A 14808-nucleotide genomic window follows, 5' to 3' on the forward strand; every position below is an offset into this window, starting at 1 on the left:
CAGCACTGATCCCTGTAGCACTCCACTAGTTACATGTTACCATCCTGAAAATGCCCCCCGCTCCTTATCCCAACTCTCTGTCTTCTATTAGTTAGCCAATCCTCTATCCATGCTAATATACTACCCCCAACACCATGGGGTCTTATCTTATTAAGTAGCCTTCTGTGTGGTACCTTATAGAATGTCTTTTGGAAATCCATTGCATCTACTGGTTCCCCCTTATCTAGCCTGCTTGTTATCTCCTCAAAAAATTCTAATAAATTTGTCAGGCATGATTTCCCCTTCATGAAGCCATGCTGACTCTGCTTGATTATATTATACATTTCTAAATGCTCAGCTATTACATCCTTTATAATAGACTCCAACATTTTCCCAATGATGGATGTTTAGCTAACTGGCCGATAGTTACCTGTTTTTTGTCTCCCTCACTTTTTGAATAAAGGTATTACATTGGCAATTTTCCAATCCTCTGGGACTGTTCCAGGATCTAAGGATTCTTGGGATATTGCTACCAGTGCATCCATTATCCCTGTAGCTACTTCCTTTAATATCCTAGGATGCAACTCCTCAGGTCCAGGGGACTTATCGGCCTTTAGCCCCATTAGTTTCCCTAGTACTTTTTCTCTTATGATAGTTATTGTATTTATTACTTCCCCGCCTTTTGCCCCTTGATTATTTAGTATTTCTGGAATGATATTTGTATCTTCTACCCTGAAGACTGGTGCAAAGTATTTATTCAACTCCTCTGCCATTTCATGGTTCCCCATTATTATTTCCCCAGCCTCACTCGCTAAGGGTTCACTTTGGCCTCTGTCTTCCTTTTTATATATTTAAAGAAGCTCTTACTGTCCATTTTTATGTTACTTGCTAGTTTACCCTCAAAGTTTATTTTTTAACTCTTTATTTTTTTTTGATCAGCTTTTGTTGATTTTTAAAACTTTCCCAATCCCCTAGCTTACCACTAATCTTTGTCATATTGTATGTTTTTTCTTTCAATTTGATACTATCCTTAATGTCCTTGGTTAACCATGGTTGGTTTATCCTCTTCCTAGAGTCCTTCTTTCTCACTGGCATATATCTTTGTTGTGACTAGTGAACTATTTTCTAAAATGTTTGCCTTTGTTCATCAACCATTTTTTCTGCAAAATTCCTTTCCCAGTCCACTCCAGCCAACTCTGCCCTTAATCCTTTGTAATTACCCTTATTTAAGTTTAGCACAGTTGTTTCCGACCCACGCTTCTCACTCTCAAACTGAATGCTAAATTCTACCATGTTATGGTCGCTGTTTCCTAGGGGATCTTTCACTCTGAGATAATTTATTAAACCTGCCTCATTACACAGTACCAGATCCAAAACAACCTGATCCCTGGTTAGATTGACAACATATTGTTCTAGGGAACTGTCCTGAATATACTCTATGAATTGTTGCTCATGGCCACCTCTGCCAATTTGATTTTCCCAATCTACATGAAGGTTAAAGTCACCCATGGTTAATGCATTGACTTTTTTTACATGCCCTCATTATCTCCTGATTTATCCTCTGTCCTACAGTACAGTTGCTGTTCGGGGGCCTATAGACTACTCCCACCAGTGTCTTCTTCCCCTTGTTATTTCTTACCTCCACCCATTTGGATTCTACATCCTCTGATCCAAGATCATTTCTTGCTAACGTATTTATTCCATCTCATACTAACAAAGCTACCACAACACCCTTTCCTTCCTGCCTGTCCTTTCAAAAAGTCACATACCGCTGAATATTTAGTTCCCAACTTTGATCTCCTTCTAACCATGTCTCCATAATGGCTATAAGATCATACCCATTAACCACTATTTGTGCCGTTAATTCATTTGTTTTGTTCTGATTACTACGTGCATTTAAGTAAAGAGCCATTAATTTTACCTTTTTACCACTTTTTCCCCCTTTGACCCTATTTGGTGCCGTGGTCAGTTTGCTCATTCTCCCTGCAGTCCCCACTCTTGTCCACACAGCTTGCAAGAACCTTGTAATTATTGGACAATTGCAAGGGCCAAGGCTCCTCAAAAGCTAGCCCCAGGTCCCCATAGTTCCCTCACCTGCAGTCACACCCTCCTGTCCCTGATCACAGACCAAATTTGAATTACCTAATCTGAGAGGTGTGACCGCCTCCTGGAGCAAAGTGTCCAGGTAACTTTCCCCCTCCCTGATGTGGCGCAACCCTGCAACTTGGACTCCAGCTCCTCAACTTGGATCCGAAGCTCCTTAAGCTTCAAACGCTTACTACAGATGCGTTCGTTCTGAATCACCTTGGTGTCCAGCAGCTCCCACGTGCTGCAGCAGCAACACATCACCTGTCCTGCCATCACTATTGTATTTTATTTAATTTATTAATTAATTACTCTAGTATCCCTGCACTTCACATTTGAAAAATTCCCCGCTCTTTACCCTTTATTGTAATTCATTTTTTTTATACCAGTATCGATTTTATACTTAAGCTATTTTTAAGAAAAAGAGAGAAAAAAAGAGTAGAGACCTAAACACAAACTAAAGGCCTTACTTTTGCTTTAAAGACTAGAAATACTCACCAATCCTACTCACCAATCAGCTGCTTTCCCTGCACTCACGTCACGTTGTGGATTGTGACGTCATTCCGCCGCTGGTCTCACATGAAGTCTCCCCACTCTTTTTAAAATAAAGTCTCCTCACTCACCACGCTCTTTTTAAAATGAAGTCTCCCTACTCTGCGCGTTCTTTTAAAAATGAGGTCTCCTCGCTTTCCACGCTCCTTTTAAAATGAAATCTCCCCGCTCTTTTTAAAATGAAGTCTGCCTGGTCTCCCCTCTGTTTTTAAAATGAAGCCTCCCCGCTCTCATTAAAATGAATTTGTCCCGCTCTCCCCGCTCTTTTTAAAATGAAGTCTTCCCACTCTCCTTAAAATGAAGTCTCCCCACTCTTTTTAAAACGAAGTCTCCCCGCTCTCTGCCCTCTTATTAAAATGAAGACTCCTTGCTCTCTGCACTCTTTTTTAAAATGAAATTGCCCCACTCTTTTTAAAATGAAGTCTCCTCGCTCTCCCAGCTCTTTTTAAAATGAAGTCTCCCCACTCTCCACGGTCTCTTTTAAAATGAAGTCCTCCCACTGTCCCCACTCTTTTTAAATTGAAGGTTTCCCCCCCACCCAACCCCACAGCTCTTTTTAAAATGAAGTCTCCCCGCTCTCTGCACTCTCTCCTTCTATGGCAAGTATATCTTTCATTAGGTAATGAGACCAAAACTGCACACAATACTCTAGTTGTACTCTCACCAAGGCTCTATATAATTGCAGTAAGACATCTTTACTTCAATATTCAAATCCTCTTGTAATAATGGCCAACGTGCCATTTGCCTTCTTAATTGCTTGTACCTGCATGTTAGCTTTCAGTAACTCATGAACCAGGATACCCAAGTCCCTTTGAAGTTCAACACTTCCCAGCCTCTCAACAATTAGTAAATACTCCGTATTTTTGCTTTTCCTACCAAAGTGAACAACCTCATATTTCTCCACATTGTATTATTCTATTTTTCAAATGTTTTGCCCACTCACTTAGCCTCTCCAAATCCCCTTGAAGTGTCTTTATATCCTCCTCATAACTCCCATTTCCATCTGCTTTTGTGTCATCTGCAAATTTGGAAATATTTCATTTAATCCCCACATTCAAATCATTCATAAAGATTGTGAGTAGCTGGGGCCCAAGCACTGATCCTTGCTGTACCCCACTAGTCACAGCCTGCCAGCCTGAAAATGACCTACTCTCTGTCTTCTGTCCATTAATCAGTTCTCAATCCATGCCGGTATATTCCCCCCATTCCCATGTGCTCTTGTGTGGGACCTTATCAAAAGCTTTCTGAAAATCTAAATGTACCACATCCACCGGTTCCCACTTAACTATTCTGCTGACTACATCCTCAAAAACTTCAACAGGATTGTTTAACATGTTCTCCCTTTCATAAATCCATGTTGACTCTGCCTAGTCCTACCATTATTTTCTAAGTGTCCTGTTGTCACCTCCTTTATTATAGATTCTAGCATTTTCCCTACAGCTGATGTTAGGCTAACAAGTCTGTAGTTCCCTGTTTTGTCTCTCCCTCTTTTCTTAAGTAGTGTGGTTTTATTTGCCACTTTCCATTCTGCAGGAACCATTCCAGAGTCTATAGAATTTTGAAAGATGGCCACCAATGCATCCACTGTATCATCATCACTGTTGACTACTTCTCTCAGTGGATCAAAGTGGAAGCATTTACACATAATGACCATTAGGTAATTGAAAGAAATCTTTGCCATCCATGGCATCCCAGACCAAGTGGTGTCCAACAATGGCCTGCAATTCACTAATGAATACTTCACTCATTTTGCCAGGAATTATGGATTTCAATACCTCACCAACTCCCCAAGGGATCCACAATCTAACAGTGGGGCAGAAAAGGGCATCTTGATGAAAAACGATGACTTTCCAATGGTGCTTTTGACATATAGATCCACCCCACTGCAACGTGGGTTAGCCCCATCAGAGCTGCTGATGGGCAGAAAACTTTGCACTCAACTTTCTATGCTGCCAGAGAAATTAATCCCAGGGTTGGCAGTCAGGGATTATCAAAAGGGTCAGGACCAAGCACAGTCCTACAGGACAGCAACGAGCTTCCACTTAGGAGGCACCATACTAGAAACCTGCCCAAGCTAAACAGAGGCGACAAGGATTGGATCAGGGACCTTGACAGAGAAGGTGTCATTGTCCTGGGGGATGAAGATCAATGATGGTGTTACTTGATACATCCCAGAAGACACAATCGGACGAAACAGGAAAAGTCTTCTCTTCCTGCCTTGTGGCAAATTTCCAATCATACATTGGGATGTTGACACTCGAGTATTTGAAGCATTTTTAAAAATTCATTCACGGGATGTGGGCTTCACTGGCTGGGCCAGCATTTATTGCCCATCCCTAGTTACCCTTGAGAAGATGGTGGTGAGCTGCCTTCTTGAACCGCTGCAGTCCATGTGGTGTAGGTACGCCCACAGTGCTATTAGGAAGGGAGTTCCAGGATTTAGACCCAGCAACAGTGAAGGAATGGCAATATATTTCCAAGTCAGAATGGTGAGTGACTTAGGGGGGAACTGCCAGGTTATGGTGTTCCCATCTATTTGCTGCCCTTGTCCTTCAAGGTGGTAGTGGTCATAGATTTGGAAGGTGCTGTCTAAGGAGCCTTGGTGAATTCCTGCAGTGCATCTTGTAGATGTTACAAACTGCTGTCACTGTGTCACGGTGGTGCAGGGAGTGAATGTTTGTGGATTTGGTGCCAATCAACCGGACTGTTTTGTCCTGGATGGTGTCCAGCTTCTTTAGTGTTGTGGGAGCCGCACTCATCCAGGCAAGTGCGGAGCCTTCCAGCACACACCTGACTTGTGCCTTGTAGATGGTGGACGGGCTTTGGGGAGTCAGGCGCTGTGTTACTCGCCGCACGATCCCTAGCTTCTGACCTGCTCTTGTAGCCACAGTATTTACATGGCGTGTCCAATTCAATTTCTGGTCAATGGTAACCCTCAGGGTGTTGATAGTGGGGGATTCAGTGATGGTAATGCCATTGAACATTAATGGGCGATGGTTGGATTCTCTCTTGTTGGAGACAGTCATTGCCTGACAATTGTGTGGCATGAATGTTACTTGCCACTTGTCAGCCCAAGCCTGGATATTGTCCAGGTACATCAGGTACTACAACTTCAAATCCAGACCAACAAAGTCAGCCCAAAGCAGCTGAGACTACCACTCCTACAAACTTGAAAAGGACTAGACCTGGAAAAGTCATAAAGCCTCCAGACTATCTGAATCTATAAAGTCAGAGACTTTGGGGCGGGAGGAGAAAGGGAAGCATGTAAATATTATTTCAAATATATTTTGGTAATAATTTGGGGGGAGGTATAGTATTAGGGTGTTCAGGACTATAAGGGTTAAGCTGGGACTGGGGAAACTGCACTGCCCACATGAAGAGTCACATGGGAATAGTAGAGTGTAGTGATGAGTCTGCTAGAAGTTGACATGAAGATAGCACCTAGTCAGGTCTGTATCCTGTATATATGTACATCATTAGGTGTTATTAATAAACGGTTATTGTTCTGCCATACAAGCCTCTAGACCTCCTTCATGAGATATCATACAACCTTACAACACATCTGAAAGCTGAATATATCAGCCCCTGGATAAAAAGCATTGGACAATAATCTTGGGGTCCTGCCATGAAAATAAAAGTGTTAGCTGAACATGCAACTCACATGAAGAGAATGGAAACCCAAAGCTAGACACGGCTGTTTGCTGATTCACCTAGCTTTGGAAATGTAATAAGATTCTGGTCCCATTTAGAAAGCAGAATAGCTTGGCACCATTATTTACTGGCAGGTGGGGAAGGAATAGAAAGCTGGTGATCCGGCAAGAGGAAACCCAGAATTATGGCTTTCCAATGGATCCTACTGAATCTAACAGCAGGACCTAGTTAAACCTTTTGGACTTTCTTTCCCATCCACCAGGCAGCCAGATTGAAAAGCTGTTTGGTCATCGGCAGGAAGGCCTGTGGCATTATGCTGCAGCCAGGGAGACAAGCAGAAGGAGGGATTATTACCCGAGCCACGTCAAAATTGGCTTGCAGATAAGAAGATTAGGGAGGTGAACATGTGGCTGAAGGACTGTTATGAGAAAGCGGGATTCCATTTCATGGGAGACTGGAACCAGCAATGGAATAGGAATAAACTGTACCTATGGGGTGGGCCACACCTGAACAAGCCTGGGACCAGAGTCGCTAGCAGAAAGGACAAATAGGGTGCTCAAACTAATAAATAGGGTGAGGTCTTAGGTGCAAAAGGTGATATAAATGATAGATTTTTAAAATGAACAAAAGGGAAAAGAGTAGAGTTAACAGTTGGAAATTGTGTTTTAGGCACAATCAATAAAAGAGAAAGTAAATGACGTAAAGTAATTCAACCAGAGAAATGAGTGAGTGAAACATTAGAGTGAAGGACAAGTTTGGGTGTGCAGCTCAAGCAAGTGTTCTTTATACAAGTGCATGAGAAAGAATGCAAATTCAACTTGGAGGGAATGACATGGTAGCCATTATTGAGACAGGTGCCAGGATTTTCCAGTCCCACCCATGGCACAATCATCACAGGCAGGACATAAAATTTGACGGACCAGCCAAAGCTCCATTAACTTCGGCCAGGAATTTCCAGTCATAAAATCCCAGCCATGGCTGCAAGGTAGTCAAAATTGGGAACTGATTATACCTGGTTATAAAGTCTACAAGAAATATGGGGAAAATTGTAGCAGGGTAAGAGTAGGCTAAATGATTAATGATTAAATCAATCCAATGATAAAAGAGAGCTAAGAAAGCAACGAGGCTTTATAGATAGAATTAAGAAATGGAAAAGCACTTATGACTATAGTGAGAGTTGTGTACAGACTCCCTGGTATCAGCTATAAGGTGGTAGAATGTATAACTGCAGAGATTAGACAAGCTTGTAGTAAAGGCAGCATGCTTTAAATGTAGGTATTAGCTACCATATAGATTGGGATAAGCAATATAGCATATATAAGAAATGTAGTAAATTTCTTGAGTGTGTCTGGAATAGTTATCTGCAACATATATCCTAGAGCCAACAATGGGCCATGTCATATTTGATTTAGTAATGAGTAATGAGGCAGAGTTAGTTTACCAGTGCATGAACATTTATCTAGCAATTATAAAAAGACTGAGTCCTACCTTGTGTTTGAAAGGAAGGAACATGAACAACCACTAAGGTCGTAGATTAAGGTAAGGTTGACTTACATGGTATGACACAGAGATGATCCACAGTAAACTGGGCAAATCAGTTAATGGGTAAAATGACAGAAAATCAGTGGGAGGTATTCAGAAAAGAACATTATACAGAGCTAGTTTATGCCCACAAGAGGAAAGAGTTGTACTTGTCAAAATAACAGCAAGGGATGACTAACGACAACACAATACTAAAAGAAAAAGCATACAAAAATGCAAAAGCAGCACAGATCATGGTGATTAGGGGAGATGCAAAGCAGAGCATAGGGTAACAAAGTAGATGGTAAGAGTTACAAAGAGTTATAAAAGTGTGAAATCAGGCTTCAGCACAAAGAATAATAAAGACCTTTCAGGTTTTCAGCTGTTCGTTGGGGTTCCAAGATCAAGCTTACTGGCTGCTGATGAAGAGCAACCAAGAGCAAGAAAGACCCCATTACTTGAAAACATTGCAGGAAAAGAATAAAAAGATACCACTTACCACCCAACCTTTGACTGCTCCAAAACCTCCACAGACCCTCCAGTCAGTGGAAATCAAGAAACAGGGCAAAATGCTTTGCTAATGTGTAATAGGAAAATGAGATAGGAGACCTGTAACATCACTTTCTGACTCATTTGCATCACACCAGCAAGCCTGCACCTGATGCAGGCACAAGCACAATCGCAAGATCAGATGCGGACTCTGTTTTATCCCCAGACCAATGGGATCCCCGAAATCTCAGGGCAAAGTGAAAGGTCACAGACCCAATGAAACAAATCTCCATTCCTTTTTCCTGACTTTAGACCTTGGCAAAATAGCCGTCCCCTGGATGCAAGGGTCAGGAAAATCATCCCTTTTAGTTCCAGAAAAATGAATCTTAAATTTATTATGACAGCCATGAAATAAAAAAGCATTAATGATTCATACCATTGCAGCTTTCGCTTCCAAACTTTCTTGCTCCTCATCCATGACATGCTCTTGATCCAATTGGAATGTTTCCATGGCAAAGTCAGAAGCATCCGCATGATCCTTTAGTGTTCAACAAGATTTATATGTTATAATCTTGGCTCCACATGTTAAATATCAAAAATACATGAATCAATGTTTCAAAACATTTGATTTGAGATAATATTAGTTTGGAAGCAATGATTCATTCAAAAATGTAATTAACTATGCAACTAACAGATAATGGCTTCTGCAACCAAAAATATCTATTTGAGTTAGTTCCCTAAAATAATATCTTTTCCATGATAATTTATTACTTATTTCTTATGGTTCCCTTATTTCAACATTTCTTTGTACCACAATCCCAAATATATTCACTTGATTCCAATATTCAGGCAACGTAAACAAGGGTATAGGGTGGAATCTTATTGTGATTGTTTGTTTTCAGGAGTTGGGAACATTTCTGGGCCCTGATTCCACATGGGTCTGCAATGTGTTCTGGCGCAATGTTCCGTGAAGCAGCATTCCAACTGGCTATCTCCGCCATCCCATTAAAGATGGTGCACTGGTTCCTGAGGCTGCAGCCCCAATCAGAGGGCTTGCAGCTTTGGAAGGCTGGCAGGCCCACTAGGAGAGGTGAACACTGCTCTGGCAGAAAGGTGTGCATCAATTTCAAAAGTGATGAGGGCCAAAGCTGATATACCCCCCATGGCAAAGGGACAACCCCTCATGAGGATTCATTTGGGCCAAAAGTATGGTCCTTCCTACCCGCGACCCCATCATTGAGGCATGGAGACTTCAGCTCTGATGGCCACCTGGCCTGCCAGTGGGAGGCTGCCTCCATGAATCTGCTGGTCTTGGCATTCAGCAGTGGCTGCTCCAATATTTGGCTGAACCCAACATAGTCCTCCTGTCCTGTCATTAAGCTCTTAATTGCCGCATGGGTAGCCACTTTCATTGTTCTTTGGCCTTCGGCAAGATCGCCTGAAGGCTTGACAGATCGTACATCAGTCCGCCGACCCAACACCCTAATCTGAAAGTTTACTCCTGGTCCCTCCTTCAAACCCACGTCAGTGGGCTGAGGAAGATTATTAAATGTTGGTATTTACATTAAAACTAGATTTGCTGAGCCCTTGCCCCACCTTACAGCACACATAAATAAACAGCAAGCACATTGCCATAATTTTCTGTGTAGTAAACTAAAGGAAATTCACAGGAAAAATGCATTGATAATTGAAGGAATGGAAAATCTATCCTGAGATTTTTCCAATAACATCCTTCCAAATTATTCTCTCCAGTGACTAGACAATGCAGTAATTTAATATTTTAAGGAATCACAATAGTGGAGTGATTTCTCAGATGGTTAATGCAGATTGTTACCCATCAATCCAGAATTGTTATATTGCAATTGTAATAAAATAATAAGATCACAATATCATAAGAAATAGGGACAAGAGTAGGCCATTCAACCCATCGGGCCTGCTCTGCCATCCTATAAGGTCATGGCTGATCTGATTGTGGCCTTAACTCCATTTTCCTACCCGCCCCATTATCCTTGACATCCTTAAAGGTCAAAAATCTATCTAGCTCTGCCTTGAATATCTTCAATGACCCAGCCTCCACTCCACTTTGTGGAAGAGAATTCAAAAGACTAACGACCCTCTGCGAGAAGAAATTCCTCCTCATCTCCATCTTAAATGGGAGGTCCCTTATTTTAAACTGTGCCCCCAGCGTTAGATTCCCCCACCAAGGGAAACATCCTCTTAGCATCTACCCTGTCAAGCCTCCTCAGAATCTTATTTCAATAAGATTACTTCTCATTCTTCTGAACTCCAAAGATTATTGGTCCAACCTGCTCAATCCTTCCTCATAAGACCTCTTCATCCCAGGAATCAGCCTAGTGAACCTTCTCTGACTGGTTCCAATGCAAGTATACCCCTCCTTAAGCAAGTAAACCAAAACTGTCACAGTACTCTAGCTGTGATCTTACCAATGCCCTGTACAGTTTTAGGAAGATTTACCTACTATTATATTTCATTCCCCTTATAAAAAAGACCAGCATTCTATTTGTCTTCCTAATTACTTGCTGTACCTGTTCCTTTGTACCATGACATTCCGGTATCTCTCCATTTAAATAACATTCTGCTCTTCTATTCTTCCTGCCAAAGTGGAGAACCTCACATTTCCCCACATTATGTTCCATCTGCCAAGTGTTCGCCCACTACTCAGCCTATGTATATACCTTTGCAGACTCTTTTGATCCTCCTCACAACATGCTTTCTTTGTATTGTCAACAAATTTGATCATAACAGTCGGTCCCTTCATCCAAGTCAGTAACATAGATCATATATAGCTGAAGACCTAGCAATGATACCTGTGGCACTCCACTCGATACAGTTTGCCAACCCAAAAATGATCCGATTATCCTGACTGTTTCCTGTTACTTAGCCAATCCTCTATCCATGCTAATATATCACCCCCACCATCATGAGCTGTTATCTTGTGCAGTAACCTTTTATCTGGCACCTTTTCAAATGTCTTTTGGAAATCCAAATACAATATATCTACTGGTACCCCTTTTCCTGTCCTACTTTTTTTTATTCATTCATGGAAGCCAGCAAGGCCCGCATCCCATGAACAAATTTTTAAAAATCCACCATACTTGTTAAATCCTCAAAGCACTCTAATAAAATTGTCAAACACAATTTCATTTTCACAAGACCATGTTGACTCTACCTGATTTTCAAATGTCCATTATCTCCCTTTTTCCTCCTGCTTTTCACTGTCCTTTGGATGCTTTTTGTGTCTTCTACTTTGAAGATACAAAATACTTGTTCAAATTATTTGCCACTTACTTGTTTCCCACTATTAATTCCCGAGTCTCATCCTCTAAGAGACCAATATTCACTTTGGCTACTTTTGTCATTTTTATGTACTTTTGCACGTTTTTATTATGTGTTTTTATATTTATTGCTAGTTTCCTTTCATACTACGATCTCTACCTCTTGGTTTTTTTGTCATCCTTTCCTAGTTTCTAAACTTTTCCCAATCACCTGACATTGTACAACTTTCCTTCCAATTTGATACCATCCTTAACTCCCTTAGTTAGTCTTTCTTTCTCAATGGAATTCATCTTTGTTGAGAGTTAAGAAATATCTCCTTCAATGTCTGCCACTGTTTCTCTATCATTTTAGCTGTTAATCTATTTTTCCATTCCACTTTAGCCAACTCTGTGTCCATACCCTTCTAATTGTCTTTACTTAAGTTTAAGACTCTAGTTTATAACCCACATTTCTTACCCTCAAACTGAACGTGAAATTCTGTCGTGTTATGATCACTTTTACCAAGAGGATTCTTGTTACTCATTCAGTGTCATAATTATCAAATATGTGAATCACAGCTGTGATGAAGAATCACAGCTGTTGATTTCCACCATGACACACTAAGCAAAAAAACAATTGCAGAGTAAATCTTCCTCCATGAATTCCGCCAAAAGCAAAAACTCAATGAATGCATATGAGTGAACAGAGGGTCCTAATTTTACTCACATTCAAATTGTGGTGATAAACCATGTGAATTTCCTCTAGATCCATCCTTTGTTTTTTAACCTGTCCCACCATCACTTTCTTTTGGCCTGCACCATCTTCTCTTTTACAACTTAACCAATTCTGCCTTCCATCCTATTTCAAACCATCTCTTTGTTTTTATCTTCCTCCCACCCCCCACCCCCACCCCTTTCCCTTTCATTGTATTTAACTATAAACTGTTAAGCCTCTACCTTCTTCCTGTTCTGATGAAAGGTCATCAACCTGTAGGCCAGAATTTTTCCCTCATCGGGCGGGCTTGGCAGGAGCAGGCTGGGGCGGTCAGGAAGCATACCTCCGCCTGTGATCGGCTCCACACTGCGATTTCACGCAGGTGGGCCAATTAAGGCTCGCCCTGCATGGATCGCGAGCAGCAACGCTAAGCGCTACCTGTATGAGTGGGGGGAGGAGGAAGAGCCGAGCCTCGTACACAGTTCACCGCATGCGCATGAAAGAGTGCTTCAAACTACCTGAGGCACAGAGCTGCCTCAGAGAGAATGAAATGTTTTTTGTTAAATTAATAAATAGAATAAAAATTTTATGAAACATGTCCCCTCGTGTGACTGTGTCACATGAGATGGGACATGTTTTTAATTTCAGAATAAAGCTTTTATTTAATTTGTATTAGCTTTAGGAAACCTCATCCCGCTTGTGAATGACATTTCCTAAAAAATGTAAAGGCCGCATGGCCTTTTCACCTGCCCGTAAACTGTTACGATGGACATGCAGTGTAAATTTCAAGTTAATTAGCTCATTAATGGCCTTAATACGCCATTCAATTATCGGTGGGTGCGCAGCCAACTCCGGTGCACGCCCACCGAACGAAATATTGCATAAGTGCGCAATGACGTCGGGATGCACGCCCAGCGTCACTGCACATCATATTACACTCGGGCATGTCGGATGCCCACCCGCATACCCAACGTAAAATTCTAGCCATAAAGTTAACTGGCCGGAATTTTCCAGCCCGCCCCTTGTGGCAGGTTTCCCCACAGCGGGGCCGGCGAGCCATTGAAACCTCCATTCACATCAGCGGGACCGGAACATCCTGCCATCATGAGGGGCTGGAAAATTCCAGCCTCTGCTTTTTGCTCCACAGATACTGCTTGAGCTGCCTGTTTCCAGCATTTTCTACTTTTATCTGAGTTTTCTTCTCCCAGTTTATGATAATGCCTTGACACAACTACTGCATTGTGATAATGATATTATTCCTTGCTTCATCCAATTAAAAATACCAATACCAATGTATAAGCTTTCTAAATGCAACCACAGTAAATATCTGATAAATATTCCACCTCATCTTGGCCATGCATAGGTAGATGGTCTTTCTCACATTCCCTTTGAAATAAGAATGACGGTCCCTCCACATGTTGTGGCAAATGGCAACTGGGGGGCGTTTAAGGAGGACCTAAGTCGAGTACAAAACAGACACATTCCCAAGCAAAAGAGAATGATGGGGCATTGAAAATTGGATCACTAAGGGTACAAAAATTAAAATAAAAGAGAAAAAGGAGGTTTATGATCAATGTTGGGTTCATAATTCAGTCAAGAACCAAGCTGAATACAAAAAGCTACCAGGGAGATCTAAATAAAGAACTAAGGAAGGCAAAGGGAGTATGAGAATAGATTAGTGGTCAATATAAAAGAGAGCCAAAATGTATTTTATAAGCATATAAGATGTAAAAGGTAGTCAATGAAAAGGTGGGGCCAATTTGGGACTAAACATAATTTCATGTTATAAAACAGAAGGATGCTCCCACTGTCACAGCAAAGAGGCGGGGGGGTGGAGGTATTAGAGAAATGGTATTAGAGAATAAAACTAAAGATGGGATACCTAAAAGGTTGACTGCACTCAAGTAACCCAGTCCAGATGGAATGCATCCTTGGCTGCTGAGGTAAATACTTTGAGCACAGCTGAGGCTTTGGCCTGAAATGACCTGAAGGGTAAACACTGTTGTTCTCTCCACAGGTGCTGCAAAACCTGCTGAGTGTTTCCAGCACTTTCTGTTTTCATTTACAAATGTAGCACTCTGTTCCAAAAAGGAGTGGGATAAACCCAGCAACTACAGGGCATGCAGCCTAACATAGGTGGCGGCGGGGGGAGCTTTCAGAAATATTAATCAAGGACAAAACTAACTCACAGTTGGAAAAATATGAGTTAATAAATGAAAGCTGGTACCAGTTTGATAAAAACAAATTGTGCTTGACTGACTTGATTGAGTTCTTGGAAGAAGCAATCAGACGGTTGATGCAGGTAGTGCAGTGATATTGTGTCTATGGGTTATCAAAACACATTTGATAAGTACCAGATATTAGGCTTCAATTTTGTTAACAAATTTATGGGATTAAAGGGGAAATGGCTGCAAGGAAATGAGATTGGCTAATAAATTTACAGGATTGGGGATTATATATTTGCATGTACTAAGGATTTGTTAATGGACAGAAAATAGAGAACAGGAATAAATGGGACTTTTGGGGTGGCAGGCCATATTG

Source organism: Carcharodon carcharias, chromosome 20, assembly GCF_017639515.1.
Source record: "Carcharodon carcharias isolate sCarCar2 chromosome 20, sCarCar2.pri, whole genome shotgun sequence".
NCBI lineage: Eukaryota > Metazoa > Chordata > Chondrichthyes > Lamniformes > Lamnidae > Carcharodon > Carcharodon carcharias.